This window comes from Thamnophis sirtalis, unplaced genomic scaffold (assembly GCF_051295495.1).
Source record: "Thamnophis sirtalis isolate CommonGarterSnake01/CBP01778 unplaced genomic scaffold, rThaSir2_p1.2 scaffold_2, whole genome shotgun sequence".
Taxonomy (NCBI): Eukaryota; Metazoa; Chordata; class Lepidosauria; order Squamata; family Natricidae; genus Thamnophis; species Thamnophis sirtalis.
In genome coordinates, this window is record NW_028261382.1 from 152,261,720 (window position 1) to 152,277,339 (window position 15,620).

General features: G+C 36.5%; 1 protein-coding gene across 2 annotated transcripts in view; it reads right to left on the bottom strand.

The window, feature by feature from the left end:
• Positions 1-15,620, bottom strand: part of DLGAP1 (DLG associated protein 1) — a 296,685-nt gene that overhangs the window by 69,693 nt on the left and 211,372 nt on the right. The window lies entirely within an intron of this gene.

Here is a 15,620-nt window from a genome sequence, read left to right on the forward strand (position 1 = left end):
TATTTTTAACTGCTCATCCCATCAACACTCAGCAACCGGGTCAAATTATGACAAATAGAGCCACTTTGAAATTATACATTGGAGAACTATACTGTTATAAGGAAATAAAAATCAACATCTAAAATTCAGCGTCGAATAATAAGTGAGGAAGATAGCTGCATAAAATGGCAAGATTCTTTTCTCCATTATCCCCTTCATGACTGCTTGGACAGACATAATCTTAAAATAACAGATGATTGGCAAGGAAAGGATTAATTATTAATAAAGTGCAGATGTACTCTCATGTAATTCGAACTACAAAATCAAGTCGGATTTATTTTTTGGAATCATTGAACTGATCAGGAGATTTAACCATGTCGCCTTTGAAACAAATACCATATTTTTCAGAGTATAAGACGCACCGGAGTATAAGACACACCCAGGTTTTGAAGAGGCAATTTTTTTAAAAAAGTAGGTAGGTAGATAGAGGGAGAGAAAGAGAGAAATACAGTAGGTAGGTAGGGAGAGAGAGAGAGAAGTTAGGTAGGTAGGTAGGTAGGTAGATAAAGGGATAGAGAGAGAGAAATAGAGCGAGAGCGAGAAATACGGTAGGTAGGTAGGGAGGGAGGGAGAGGGTGTAGTTAGGTAGGTAGGGAGAGGGAGACAAAGAGAGAAATACAGTAGGTAGGTAGGGAGAGAGAGAAGTTAGGTAGGTAGGTAGATAAAGGGATAGAGAGAGAGAAATAGAGCGAGAGAGAGAAATACAGTAGGTAGGTAGAGAGAGGGTGTAGGTAGGTAGGTAGGGAGAGAGAGAGAGAGTATAGGTAGGTAGATAGAGGGATAGAAAGAGAGAAAGAGAAATAGAGGGAGAAATACAGTAGTAGGTAGGGAGAGAGAGTGTGTAGATAGGTTGGTAGGTAGAGGGATAGAGAGAGAGAAATAGAGACAGATAGAGAGAGAGAAATACAGTAGATAGGTAGGAGGAGGAGAGAGAGTAGGTAGGTTGGTAGGTAGAGGGATAGAGAGAGAAAAATAGAGAGAAATACAGTAGATAGGGAGAGGGGGAGTAGGTAGGTAGGTATATAGGTAGATAGAGGGAGAGAGAGAGACAGAGAGAAATACAGTAGGTAGGGAGAGAGAGAGAGTAGGTAGGTAGGTAGGTAGATGTTTCCAGGTGTATTTATCCATGTGCTGGAGAAGGAAATAGCTGATATCCTGTAGCACCTAAAACTTTGTTTCTGCTGGGACAGCACTTGATCAATGTAATTCTCATCAACCACTCTAATTAAACAGCTTTCCGAAAGGGAAAAAAAAAGTTTTTGCACTCTGCAAACCTCCCCAAAATGGCCCGTTTTTCGCAAAAATGCCCCCCTTAAAAAAAAAGGCATAAATAGCCTTGGGGGGGGGGCTTGCAGAGTACTTCTGGAAGGGGGGGCCAAAAACGAGTATAAAAATGGTCCATTTTTTTGCAAAAACGGGCCATTCTTTGTCAAAAAAATGGCATGTGTAGCCTTATAGAGGCTTATAGAATGCTGCTGGCAGCTGGGGGGAGGGCAAAAAACTGTCCGTTTTTTGTTCATTTCTGCTCTCCCCAGCCCCCAGGAGCTATCTGAAAGCCTCCATAAGGCTATGCATGGCCATTTTGGTGAAGGGGCGGGGCTTCAGGAGGCAAAAAAATGCTGTTTTCGGTGTATAAGACGCACCCAGTTTTTCAGCCACTTTTTAGAGGAAAAAAGGGTCCTCTTATACTCTGAAAAATATGGGGTAGTTAAATTAAATCTTCGCATAAACCTATCAAATACCTCTCTCTCCTTCATGCTTTCAGTCTTAAATCAACCTGAAGTTAATTTTTGCTGGTTTTTTGTAATGTAAAGCCCAGGGGCAGAGAAATCTGAATATAATCTCTTCCTCCACCATCAGTATGTTGTATAAAAATATTCTTAAATGTACTTTGAGTCAGAAGGTGCTATGATGTCCTTGAGCTTCATGCAGATTAATAATACAATAAAAGAAAGTCCATCCTGCAGTACCAGTTAATGGTTTCCATTTAAAATAAGCTAAAATCAATATTCAAGATTATTGCAAATGTTAGTAGCCACAGCTATGATTCTTTGAACTTCAAATTGGCTTATTTAACCATTTATTTTTATTGTGAAATATAATGAGAACAGAACATCCAAATTCACTGCTATGACATACATGTCATAGTTCAAAATTCTGACCATAAATTTGGATCAGTTGAAAGATCCAATGAGCTTGGGTATGGCTTACATGAAACCCTATTTTCCCTTGAGTAAACCTGACAATATTAAAAATCTTTCCTTCTGTCCCATGTTAAAAATATTGTTTAAATTGTACACTGAATATCATACTATATCAATTATCACCACTTTTTTAACATAAAGAGAAAAGGCCTTTATTGCAAAGATTCTTGAGTCTAAATATTGATGTACAGGTGTCAAGTTTAGGAAGAAACATTGGAAGTTTTGTGGGTATGTACTGTGGCTGGCCTGATCACAGAATACTTTTTTAATTGTTCAATCTCTGCCTCATCTAACCAGCTTCAGATTACTTAGTTTGGGTATGGGCTTACTAAAGAAATATTTTTCACAGGAAATGGGTATGTCAGTTTGCCAGTGTGATAGTGTTTCTTATCAAAGAAGAGAACATAAGGAAGAATTCTCTCAGACAACTTCAGTTGTCCAGCCCAATTGTGATGAAGGAAAAGTCTATATTTTCATATTTAAATGAGTGCACATGCTTGGTGTGTGCATATTTGCAGCTTTCTACCCAGCTCCGGGCAATACATATAGTTCTCATGCCAAAACATTTGCCCACACTTCCATTAAAACTAATGTTCAATGGAGAATTCCAGAGCAAGAACGCAGAGCTGTAAATCAATGTCTATGTAAAAAATTATGAATCTTGTGCTGCTGGCAAGCCAAAAGACACACTAATTTTTCATGACAAATTCAGAGTGGAACATATTACAACAATATAAAGCAATATATGGGTAATAAATAGGGGGAGTTAGAAATTGTAACAAAAATGATGTGATAGACATAATTGATACTTGCTGGGATGATATTCATGAAAAGCACAAGGCATCTGCTGAGAATCCTACTGTGCCAAGAGCTAAAGTTTCCAAAAATTCTCATTTTTTTGCTAATAAAATGCAGATTTTTTTTAATTCAAGCCATTAAGCATCAGAGCAAACAAGCAAGTTACCCCGCCACCCCAGCATTTTTAATTTAAGTATTTTGGCTAGATTCCTTAGTAAGTGATAGCAAGAATGACTTATGGTTACAGAAGAGAGGGCCATATCCGTACTTCCTCTTCCATCTTTTCCTGAAGCCTGGTTTTTAATCTGGCCTTTCCATTACTGTTAACTTGCAGTTCAAGGCAGAATAGTTTTATGTCTCTCCAAACATGTATATCTATGGAATATGATGTGACTTTATATGTATACAATATTTTCTGATTCTCTTAATTGTAGTGGTAACTGTAAACAGTGGCAATTGTCTCAATAGTTAACAAAAATATCATCTGGAGCCCCATCATGCGCTCTGCATTGTTAGTTATTGTCTCTCTATGCTCTTGATTGATTGATTTAATTGATTGATTGATTGATTTAATTTGTATGCCGCCCACTCTCAAAGAGACTCAGGGAGGCTCTTCACCTTTTCCATTTGTCTTTGGGTTGAGCCCAACAATGCTCTTCTTTATTTTTATTTTTATTTTATATTAATAATTTTGAAATAAAATATATATTTTAAAAAAAGAAATACAAACACTTCCCAGTTTAACTCATGTTTACCAGTCCTACTCTTTGTAAATAAAAGCAACAATTCATATTCAACAATTGCTGATGATTTCATTTTGTTTGTCACCCATTATTTTTTTTGCCAAAAATTTTCAATTCTAGTTTTTCTCCTTTCTTTTTCTTCCCAAAGTCTGCTCTGCTGCCAACTGAATTTCTTTTGCCAGGTCATCTGCATTGGGTCTATGACAATTCACCACAGCCGCCTCACTGTGGCCTACTCACTATGGTCAACTCAACAGGACCAACTTGCTGCAGGACAAGAGTTACACTAATATCAAAGAAATAATAGAAGTGGTAGAGGGGGAGGGGAAGTAGGGTAGAGGGGAATGATGGAGGGAAGAAGGAAAGTTGGAGGGGGGCGAAAGAAAGGGTGTATGGAGTGTCGAAGAGGTACATTGGGTTTCTATTTTGGGGGGTATTGTCGACAAGAGGAATGGCTGTGTTTATTGTTTAATTTTATATGGCCCCGGTTATGCACAGTATATATGTGACTGTACGAAAATGAAATGGAAAATAAAAACACATTTACAATCAACAGGGAGAAATATAAAGTTCTACATTTGAGAAAAAAAATAAGAAAGATACAATGGATGAGTAAGGAAGGTCATCACATTTTTTGCACATAGATATTGAACTCCATGAAACTATGATCTATGTTTCACCAATCTTATTTTTCCCATTTATCTCATATAAAAGTTTTTGTATGTCACCCTTAAGAGGATAAATTATCTTAAAGTTTCCTCTACACTCTCAAATCTGTTTTTATTTTATGTCACTTTGATTTTTTTTGCTCTATCACTTTTGCATAAGCATGGGTAATTAAAAAAAACTTCCATCTAAACTAATAAGTCACCTACACATGCTCACCATCACTGATTCAAATATATTTTAATATTTTTTGAAATTGAAATGCAAACTCAGTTGGTTTACATATCTCACTCTTGGCATTAAAAAATAGGATCAGGCTGGGTCGACCGGAAGTTCTTCAGCTGGACAGACATGGGGTGTGTGAGCTCTGAAGAGTCTCACATGAACTCTGTCTAACAAACAATGCCAAGATCCTTTTGGATCAGAACCTTCCTGGGGGGTGGGGTGAAGAAGTGGCAGTGTCTCATCAGACCCAGAGGGAGTGCAACAGGTCCCTCTTAGGTCAGAAATTTGCCCTCTGAATTGGTGTCAGGGCGGCAGCATGGCAACATGACTGCACAAGAAGCTGACTTCAGGCCAAAGCAATTGAACAGTAGTGTGCAGGAGATGAAATGAAAGCCTGGTAAGAAGATGTAATTAACCCACATTCATAAATCAGAATTTGGAAAAGGCAAAGAACCTTGAGAGTATAAATAAATAATATTGATGGACAGATCGAGATTTTGGCAAAAAGAAAGAAAGAAGGGGAAAAATGGAGGGTTGAATCACTAGCCCAAAAGTGAGCCATTTGCTTTAAACAATTTGGACAAAAAGGAGAAAGCAGAGAAGTGACAGACCCATTCAAACACTATAAATTTTTAAAAGAGACTAAGAAGGTGAAACGGAAACCAAAACATACTGAGGAGATTTGTGTCTTTCGAGTTTCTTCTGACTAATATATCTTAAGCAACTCCAATTAGTGAGAAAAGGAATGTAACAAGGGAGAAAAAACTCAAGAAGAAAGCACTATTTTCTCACTCATAACCTAATCTTGCCTGTGCAGCAAATGGAATGCGAAACTCTGAGCAGAAAGTTTTAATTAACCAATTGCCATAAATCAGAATTTGGAAAAGCAGGAGGTGAAGAGAAACATACTGGAGATTTGCTGTATTTTGATTTTGTTCCAATTAATATATTTTCAGAAACTATAACCAATGAGAGGCAGAAGGTAACAGGGGAAAAAATTAATAAAATCAAGAACTGGGAAAATACGAAGGGTGGTTTTTTTTGCTGAAGGGAGAACAAAGCATCAATATCCTTCGGGATTGGGTGGCATATAAATATATTTTATATATATATATATATATATATATATATATATATATATATATATATATATATATATATATATATATATATATATATATATATTTATTAATTAAATATATTTATATGCCACCCAATCCCGAAGGACTCCGGGTTACAAAAAGTATAAGAAAAAAAAAACACATAACGATAAAAGAAAACAATTTAAAAACAACAAACACCCTCATACATTCATTCTAGTCGGGGCTGGACCTCAACAATGAGGTCAACAGCCCCAGGCCTGCCGGAACAGCCAAGTTTTTACAGCTTTCCTGAAGGCCATGAGAGTGGGTATGGTCCGGATTTCCGGGGGGAGCTGGTTCCAGATAGCCCCTGCCTCACTTCCACATCAGATGAACTAGCTAAATTTATTGATGGTAAGAGGATAATAATATACATGTGGTTATTTGTTATGAAATGAAAAAATAAAAAAACTTTATATATATATAAAATAGGATCAGGCTGACTTTCTTTTTAGTCTTTCCAATACAATGACATGTTGGAAAGAAATTATGTAAAGGGGATCATGACTCTATCAGTCAACATAACTCTCTGAAAATGGAACAGAACAGGACTAAAATTGGTTAGCAGGGAGATGTCAGCTAAAGAAAAAAATGAGTTAAAATTGGCTATATGCCAGGGGCTGTCAACAAAAGCAAAAGATATCAACAATGAAAATCCCAGAGATTTCCCCTTACTACAACCTCATGGAATTGGCAGTTAGGCAGCAGTGTTGAATGTGGCCAACTCCTTCTTTCTAATCATCTTTCCTCTGAGGAGAGCTATTATTTAGTCAAAAAGAATTCCAGAAGCCATGTTCTGAAATTTCCTACTTTGTTATTATTTCCATACCAAGAGATTATGTAAAAGATAAGGGACTCAGTTTGTCATCAAATATAAGATGCAAAAATAAATACTGAACTAAAAAAAATGTCTCTAGTTATCCAGTATCAAAGACTTGATATTACTTGTGCTCTGTGAATGAGTTGAATATAGAAATAGACGGACAATTGCAAAAGTATCGTCCAGGGGAAAAATAGCAAAAGTAGTTTCATGAAAAGCAGAGCCAATGACAGCAGCAGAATGTAGAGCCAGTGAGGAGACCAGATGTTTGATAAAACAAGGAGAGGATCTGAGATTAGCTTCTTACAAGGAATTGCAAGACAGTGATATCTGGAGGGTTTAAAGCTCCAGTGAGAGAACAATTTATCTTGCTGAAAATGCAGTTAGCACTTTGAAAGGACACAGAGTCCTTCCTGTTCTAAGGAAGTACTAAGCAAATACTTCCTTTTCTAATAACTTTCTGAGATTGCTTGTTAACTGTTTTTCTGCTGTGAGGAACCTTGAAATCAATAGGTTTTACAGCACCAGGTAAGTTTTCTTAAATCTTTAATGAAAGTAGCTTTAAATGTAAATTTAGGGACTTACATTTCTTTTGAATAAATAGCAAAATATGATTGGAAAGTTTATTTTAGAAGGTTACAAATGGGTCCAGATAAATTAATTATAAAGAATCCTTCCCCAAAGGAAAATGTTTTGTTTTGAATTCTTTTTTATAAAGCATAAAATTAAAACATGGACACTAAAGGGAATTAGAAGAAACTAAAGACTACAATTAAAAGAGATGATCACTCAAACTTGACTTACAAATACAAAATTATTTCCAGGGATAAAGATCAAGACTGCTAGAAGAAAAGCAAGAAATATAAAATTGGTTTAATTAATCATGGTTAATATAGATATACGATGGATATGAGCTGTGGTGGCTCATTCATTAGAATGAAGTATTGCAGGCTAATTCTGCTGATTGCCAGTTCAAGCCTTCCTTCTTCCTAGGTCAATAAAAAGAGAACTCAGATTGTTGGGGACAATATTCTGACTCTGTAAACCACTTAGAGAGGGCTGTAAAGTACTATGAAGTGATATATGTCTAAGTGCTATTACTATTGCTATATGTCATTATCTCAAACCTTAATGTATTTTTGGTGTCATTGAGACAGAAATGTTTTGTAAATTTATTTATAGATAAGAGATACAGTATGGGAAGAAGAGATCATTTGTTGTTTTTTAAGATAAAGTGTTACTAAATTATTTATAATTGTCATGGAGGAAGACCTTTCTATATATTTCTTTTTTTCTTTACAATATTCTTTTTTTCTGTTTTAATTTTATGTACCTATTTTTCCTTTATTAAATGTAATAACTTTTATTATTGTAGTAATCTTTATATAAAATTACGATAAAATAATTGCAATGACATGTAGCTGTTTTTTTACTGAATATTATATAAGTAAATACATACATACAGTATGTAAGTACTGTGTTTCCCCCAAAATAAGATAGGGTCTTATTTTCTTTTGCCACACGAAATATGGCCTTCGGCTTATTATAGGGGGAGGGCTTATTATTTTCTGGGGCAGGTGAGAAGCGAGGTGCTACTTTTACCTTTCCAGGTCCGTCGTGTTCCTCACCATTGTGTCCAGGGAAGCCGCTGGTAAAAAAAACTCTTCCGGCGAATTCAATCAAACTTCTTGAAGTTGTGGGAAGGGTTTTTTTTAACCAGGGGCTTCCCTGGACACAATGGCGAGGAACACGAAGGACCTGGAAAGGTAAGAGGCGCGCCTCACAGCCCAACACCCCCCACCTTGCCCCAATGGTAAAGACAGCCTGCCTGGTTCCCTTCCCCGCTGCCCTTTTAACGAGGGGTGGCAGATGGGTGGGGCGGGGAGAAGCGAGGCATGCCTCTTACCTTTCCAGGTCCGTTGCGTTCCTCGCCCTTTTGTCCAGTGAATCCCCTTGTAAAAAAAACCTCATGAGTTCAACTCGCAAGTTTTTTTTTACAAGGGGCTTCACTGGGCGAAAGGGTGAGGAACAGAGTGGAGCTGTCAGTCTCTGGTAGCGCTAGGACGCACGTCTCGCTTCTCCCCCCCACCTGCCACCTCTCGCTAAAGGGTGGCAGGGAAGGGAACCAGGCAGGCTGCCTTTACCATTGGGGTGGGAAGTGTTTTTTTGTGTGAGAAGGAACAGGCGGGAGAGGGTGATCGCATTGCTGGCCTGCTGCTCTTTTTGCGAAGGGCTCTTTTTGCGTGGGAGGGAAGGGTGGGGGGTGGAAGCACTTTGCTTTGCCTGCTGCTGTTTTTGCGGCGGGCTCTTTTTGCATGGGAAGGAAGGACGGGGGATGGAAGTACTTTGCTTCGCCTGCCACTGTTTTTGCGATGGGCCCTCTTTTTGCCTTGCAAGCTGTACTGGTAGGTGGTACAGTGGTAATGGCGGGGATGCGCTTACGTAGTTATTTACGGGGGAGGGCTTATTATGGTGCATGCTCTGAAAAGCCCGATTGGGCTTATTAGCAGGGCATGTCTTATTTTTGGGGAAACACGGTATGTACCGTATTTTTCGGAGTATAAGATGCACCTTTTTCCCCTCAAAAAAGAGGTTGAAAATCTGGAGGGGAGGATCCAATTCCACAACAACACGGATGTGCGGTCTCGATGCTTCGAGACTGCAGCCGATACTTTTGCCGCTGGGTGGTCCAATCGGACCTAAAATGTCCCGAAGAGAGGGTGAACAGGAAGAATACGTCTTGCTGTCCTCCGGGACATCACAAAGTCCCTGATCGATGCATGAGAAGTTCTTCAAGCCGGCGACAAAAAATCTAGCCAAGGCTGACGAAGTCGGGGCGGCTGCAAAATGGAACGATTTGGAAAGAGAAAGTGTTTCCAGCTGGTGAGGAACTTTTACTGTTTTAAAAAGAGACTGGCTATAAAAAACTTAAAATTAATTCAAATTGCAGAACAGAAGAATCAAGCGGCGGAATTAAATTTGGAATGGTTTTGGACAGTGATTATCTTACTTTTTAAATGCTATCTTCATGGATGGAATTTATGCAAGCCTTTTGAAACGGATCGATTAAATTTTCTTCTTCTATTTTTTCTTTGATTGTTCTCTGTAACCTATGGACTAAAGTTTTCCTTTCATTGCTGTGAGTGTTTTTCTAACCCATTTAAAGATTGGACTCTTTTTTCTAACTTGAAATACAAAAAAGATACAAAATAAATAAGGAAATTTGCAACGGTAACACTGCTGCTTGGGGGCTGGAGGGTTTGTGTATTGGAAATGGAACACTTTTTTTTCTTCGCTGATTGTTTTGGCTTGGCACTGCAAGGTCTTACTGCTTTATTACTGGTTATAAAGAGTGATAAGAAGGGAAGCATACAGATGTCCCTTTGAAGTATATCTCTAACCAGAGAAAAATGAAAACAAACGTTTTTGTGAATCTATGTTTAATTTTTTTAACCTTCCAAGCTAGAGCAGCTGTGTTTGTTAGCTGGACAGAATGGCACAATCTCAAGAGCAAACAGAAATCTTGAGCTTGCAAAAGATATTTTCAGAAATACAGAAATTATCAAATACATATGAGAGGATAGAGAAGAAGTTGGAAGACTGAGAGCATATAACAGCAAAATATGATGAAGAAGTTGAGGATGTTTATCAAATGCAAAATGTGGTGGTTAAAACTCAAAAAATCGAAGTGGAAAATGAATATAAAGAGATTAAATTTGCTGATATTTATGGTGATTGGCTGGTCTCTGAAAATGGAAAGAGTGGAATACTGAAAAAGGAATTAAAGGGATGGGAAATTTATCTCAGAGGGCAAGATACAGAAGAAGAATCTATGGATTTTAAGAGAGAAATTTTACTAGCAATACCATTGATAACACTACTGACAATCAAAGATAAGCTGATTAAGGAAACAGAAGAAGGGCATCAAGATTACATGAGAGATCTTATAAACAAGGAGTTGCTAAGAGGAGTCCATACAAAGTTGATCAAGGAGATGATTAGAGGACTGGAACCACAAATGGCAGAAGATATGAGACTGTTTTGCTATTGGAAAGATACAGGTTGATAGATGGAAGAATATAATTTAAAACTAGTTAAACTTAGTGAAATTTATTGACAATAGATATAGTTTAAATAAATAATTGATATTGTTACTAATGTATACAATGTGTAGTGTTATGATGAGTATAATTGGATATGAATATTGAATGGTACCCATGTAAGGAAGATTAGAAATCCCTTTGGATTATACATAAAGGTTAATTAAAAAAAGAACCAAGTTAGATACAGTTAAAGTTTTGATTATTAGGTGGAAAATGTTATGATACAGGATATAGTCAAATAAAGGAGGGATAAGAATAACAACGTATATATAGATATGAGTATAATATAAGGAAACTGGATGTAAATTTTAAACAGTGATTTGGAAAGGAGGATTAGAAAACTTTGTTAAATATTATGGATGTTTAACTAGAATAGGACATAAGGATTTAGTGTTAGTGGAGGATTTTAGAAATAATAATTGAAAGGCCAGTATGTGGTTATGTATTAAATTTTGGTATATTTTATGATGAAGGCCGCTTAAACAATTATAGTCAAATAAAAATGGAGATATGATGATGGTGACATGTATAAATATTTGAGTTAAAATGCTTGAGTTAATATGAATTATGTTTCGACTGTGGAAGAGATGCATGAAAGTCTTTTTGTAACCAACTGATACACTTTCTACAGCATGTAAAGAAGGATATTGTGTTTGTTTTAAATTAAAAATTAAAAAAAAATATTTAAAAAAAGAGGCTGAAAATCTGGGTGTGTCTTATACACTGAATGCAGCATTTTTTTTGCCTCCTGAAACCCCGCCCCTTCACCAAAATGGCCATGCATAGCTTTTAGGAGCCTTGCAGAATGCTCCTGGGGGCTGGGGAGGGCAAAAATGAGAAAAAAATGGGCCATATTTTGCTCAATTTTGTCCCCCCCAGCCGCCAGGAGCACTCTATAAACCTCCTAAAGGCTATTCATGCCATTTTTTAAAAAAAAAACAACAACCATTTTTGGGAGGTCTACAGAGTGCAAAACCTTTTAAAAAAAAAAAAAAATTGCTCCTTCAAAACCTTGATGCGTCTTATACTCCTTATACTCCGGTGCATCTTATACTCTGAAAAATACGGTATATGTGTGTGTGTGTGTGTGTGTGTGTGTGTGTGTGTACACACAGACACATCACACATATATGTACATGGTTATTTATACCATTTATCATGCTACTCTTTTTTGTTATTTTTAATGTATTTTTATACATTTTTCTGTTGTATTTAATTAAATAAAGGAAACAAAATTTTACTTTTTAAAAAGTGCCTCATGAAGATACAACGGATGGCTAATATATTTGCTAATATAATTTTACTAAAATAAAATAAAACCTTTGCAATCATTTTGTATAAGGTTGATAGCAATCACAGATAATAAAGCAAATGTAGTCTGCTGAAGGCTAGCACCACAGGATTACAAGTAAGCATTATCAGATATTAATCCGAGTCAGAATAATTATTTTGAATTTTTGAATTAAAATAGAAAATAAAATGTACTTTTAAATATCTAAATATGTCACAAGGAAACTAACACAAAATTTACTTCATATAAAAATGAAGTAAACTTTTTGAAAAACTCCCCTTCTGTAGAAACAGCAGCAATTCACTTGAAAGTACCATATTTTTCAGAGTATAAGACGCACTGGATTATAAAACGCACCAAGGTTTTGAAGAGGCAAATTTTTTAAAAAAGTAGGTAGGTAGATAGAGGGATAGACAGGGAGAGAAAGAGAGAGAAATACAGTAGGTAGGTAGGGAGAGAGAGAGGGTAGATAGGTAGGTAGGTAGGTAGGTAGGTAGAGGTATAGAGAGAGAGAAACAGAAAGAGATAGAGTGAAATACAGTAGATAGGTGGGAGAGAGAGAGACAGTAGGTAGATTAGTAGGTAGAGGGATAGAGAGAGAGAAATATATAGAGAGAGAAATACAGTAGATAGGTAGGGAGAGAGAGAGAGAGTAGGTAGTTAGTTAGTTAGTTAGTTAGTTAGTTAGTTAGTTAGTTAGATAGATAAAGGGGGAGAGAGAGAGAGAGAGAAATACAGTAGGTAGGTATAGAGATAAAGAGAGTGCGTAGGTAGGTAGGTAGAGGGATAGAGAGAGAGAAATACAGTAGATAGGTAAGTGTTTCTGCTGGCACAGCACTTGATCAATGTAATTCTCATCAATCAATTAAAGAGCTTTCCAAAAGGAAAAAAAAGTTTTTGCACTCTGCAAACCTCTCCAAAATGGCCCGTTTTTCACAAAAACGGTCCCTTTTTTTTTTCAAAAAAGGCATGAATAGCCTTGGGGGGGCTTGCAGAGTGCTTGGGGGGGGGAATGAGCAAAAAACAGCCCATTTTTCATGAAAATGGGCCTGTTTTTTGTCAAAAAAATTGCATGCATAGACTTATGGGGGCTTATAGAGTGCTGCTGTGGGCGGGGGGGGGGGAACAGCCCATTTTTTGCTCATTTCTGCCCTTCCCAGCCCCCAGGAGCTCTCTGAAAGCCTCCATAAGGGTATGCACAGCCATTTTGGTGAAGGGGCGGGGCTTCGGGGGCAAAAAATGCTGTATTCGATGTATAAAACGCACCCAGATTTTCAGACTCTTTTTTGAGGAAAAAAGGTTCGTCTTATACTCCGAAAAATATGGTATGTATTATAATTGTGCATTCGTTATTGTCATCAACAATTTTAGTACCACCGTCTTAAAAATTCTTTGGGAAATATTTCCAGTACTTTTTTTAAAAGATTGAATTGCAACTGATAATTTTTCATCTGATATCTCTGCAAAACTGCATGTGTTAGCATTTTGTTGGCAGAAGAAACAGCAATATCTCCATGGAAATGTAACATGAACATTTATCTGCTAAACTAAAAATCTTCACTTTTCAAATTTAAGTATTTTAGAGCTTTAGATTTGTATCTTGTTGCTGTTTATATATAGCAGTTGTAAACCACTTATGCATTACATTATGTAATTTCATGTACCATCTGTCTAAAGCAGGGGTGTCAAATTCAAGGCCCGGGGGCCGGGTCAGGCCCACAGGCTACTTAGATTTGGTCTGCAGGCCACCCTGGAAATAGTGAAGGTCCGGCTCCGAAATGGAGGTTGGGAGCCCATTTCTGCTGGCAGAGCGCTCGGGCTACCATAGGCGCCCCCAACACGAGTGATGTCAAACTGGCCACATCCTCTGACCATGCCCTCCCTCAAGGTCAAACACAACCCTGATGCAGCCCTCAATGAAATCAAGTTTTACACCCCTGGTCTAAAGTCTTGTTTATATTCAGCATCTTCTCACTAAGAAGAAAATGGTACTAACATTACTGTTTCCACCATTCAAGAGCTTTTCCATCAAAAGTATTTTTTTCATCATTCAAGTAATAGCACTACATTCTATATAGGTGATAATTCACGGATTTAACTAGCTCTGTCTTTTTCTTCTGTTAGATTCACAGGCCATGTTCTGTTAAACCCTAATGCTTTTATCTGTACACTTAAAAATCAAGAAAATTATTTTAAACATTAATCTGCATGGGGAGTTTATGAAGAGCAGTAAATGAACCAATTTAATCTGAACAGTTTTATTTGCCTGATAATTATTTTTATTCCCCTCCTCCCTTACCAGCAAACATTACCATCTGAAGGAAAAAATAACAACAGCTTCTCACTTCCTAGTAGGATAATGGGAGTAAAAGAGCGGAGGTGTGATTTCATGATCACAGCAAGCTGTGTTTTATTCAGAATTTTAACTATAATGTTCAAAAAGTGTTCTGTAACCACATGGAAACCATGGCATGGGGAACAGATTGTAGGAGGGAGATTGTGAGGTGGGCTAAGGAGAAAATATATTAAAAGAAATCAGAAAGTATTTTTGCTTATGTAATGTGACCACAATGCAGCTCTGATTTTATACTTAAATAAAAAGCACTGTGGATAGTGAAATACTCTGCCTTCTTATCATTCCACAAAAAAGTATGATTTATATTATACATCTAGTATTAGAAAATTTTGGGAATGTGTAGTATTAAAAATCTGAAATGCAGCAATATTCCATGCAGTAAAGGGAAAATGTGGTCATAAGACTAGAATACATAAATTCGTTCCTTCTTGCCTTAAAACCTACAGAAATTATGTTGCCGTGTCTTTTTAATGCAGTCAGTTTTGGGCTATTATCTGCGATTGAAAAATCAGAGGCAGTTTAAGTAAATGGAAATAAATCCATACTGATTAAGAGTGTTCTGATTCATAAAATGAATTTTTATTTCTTAGATCTATATATGTACTAAGAATCTGGACTTCTAAAAATTTTGCAATGTAGTTTACAATTGAAAATATGCAATAAACTTACATTAAATAAAATTAGTTGCAAAAATAAGGAGTGCTTTTTGAAAAATAAATATTAAAAATGCCATAATTACAGAAAAATGTGCTCCAAAATCTGTATTGGAAGAGTTAAAATTGCATGACTTTTCAAGTGGGTAATTTAGAATGCTTTAAAAAATAAAATAATAATACTGATACAGAAACAGGAATAGAATATGATTTTACAATTTTAAAGGTTAGAAATTATGTATATCTGCTGTCTATTCCTTGTAATTCCTATTAGTCTGGTCTGAGCAAAAATATTTGCTATCACCAGTATTAAAACAAAAATTGATTTAATTTTAATAAAAACCAAATTAATTAAAGTTTTTAATATATGAACAAAAAAGAAAAATGATCTTTAATTTAAACATTCTGTACTTCAACAGAATCATTAAAAAAGGCAATTGTCACCATTATTCTGCAGAAAAACAAACAAACAAAAACATCAGGGATAGCTATGTCTAGTTAACAGGAATTTCCAGCAAATTAGTATTAACCTTATGGGGAATGCCTACCATCTTATCCAATATCTATGCCAACTGATAGC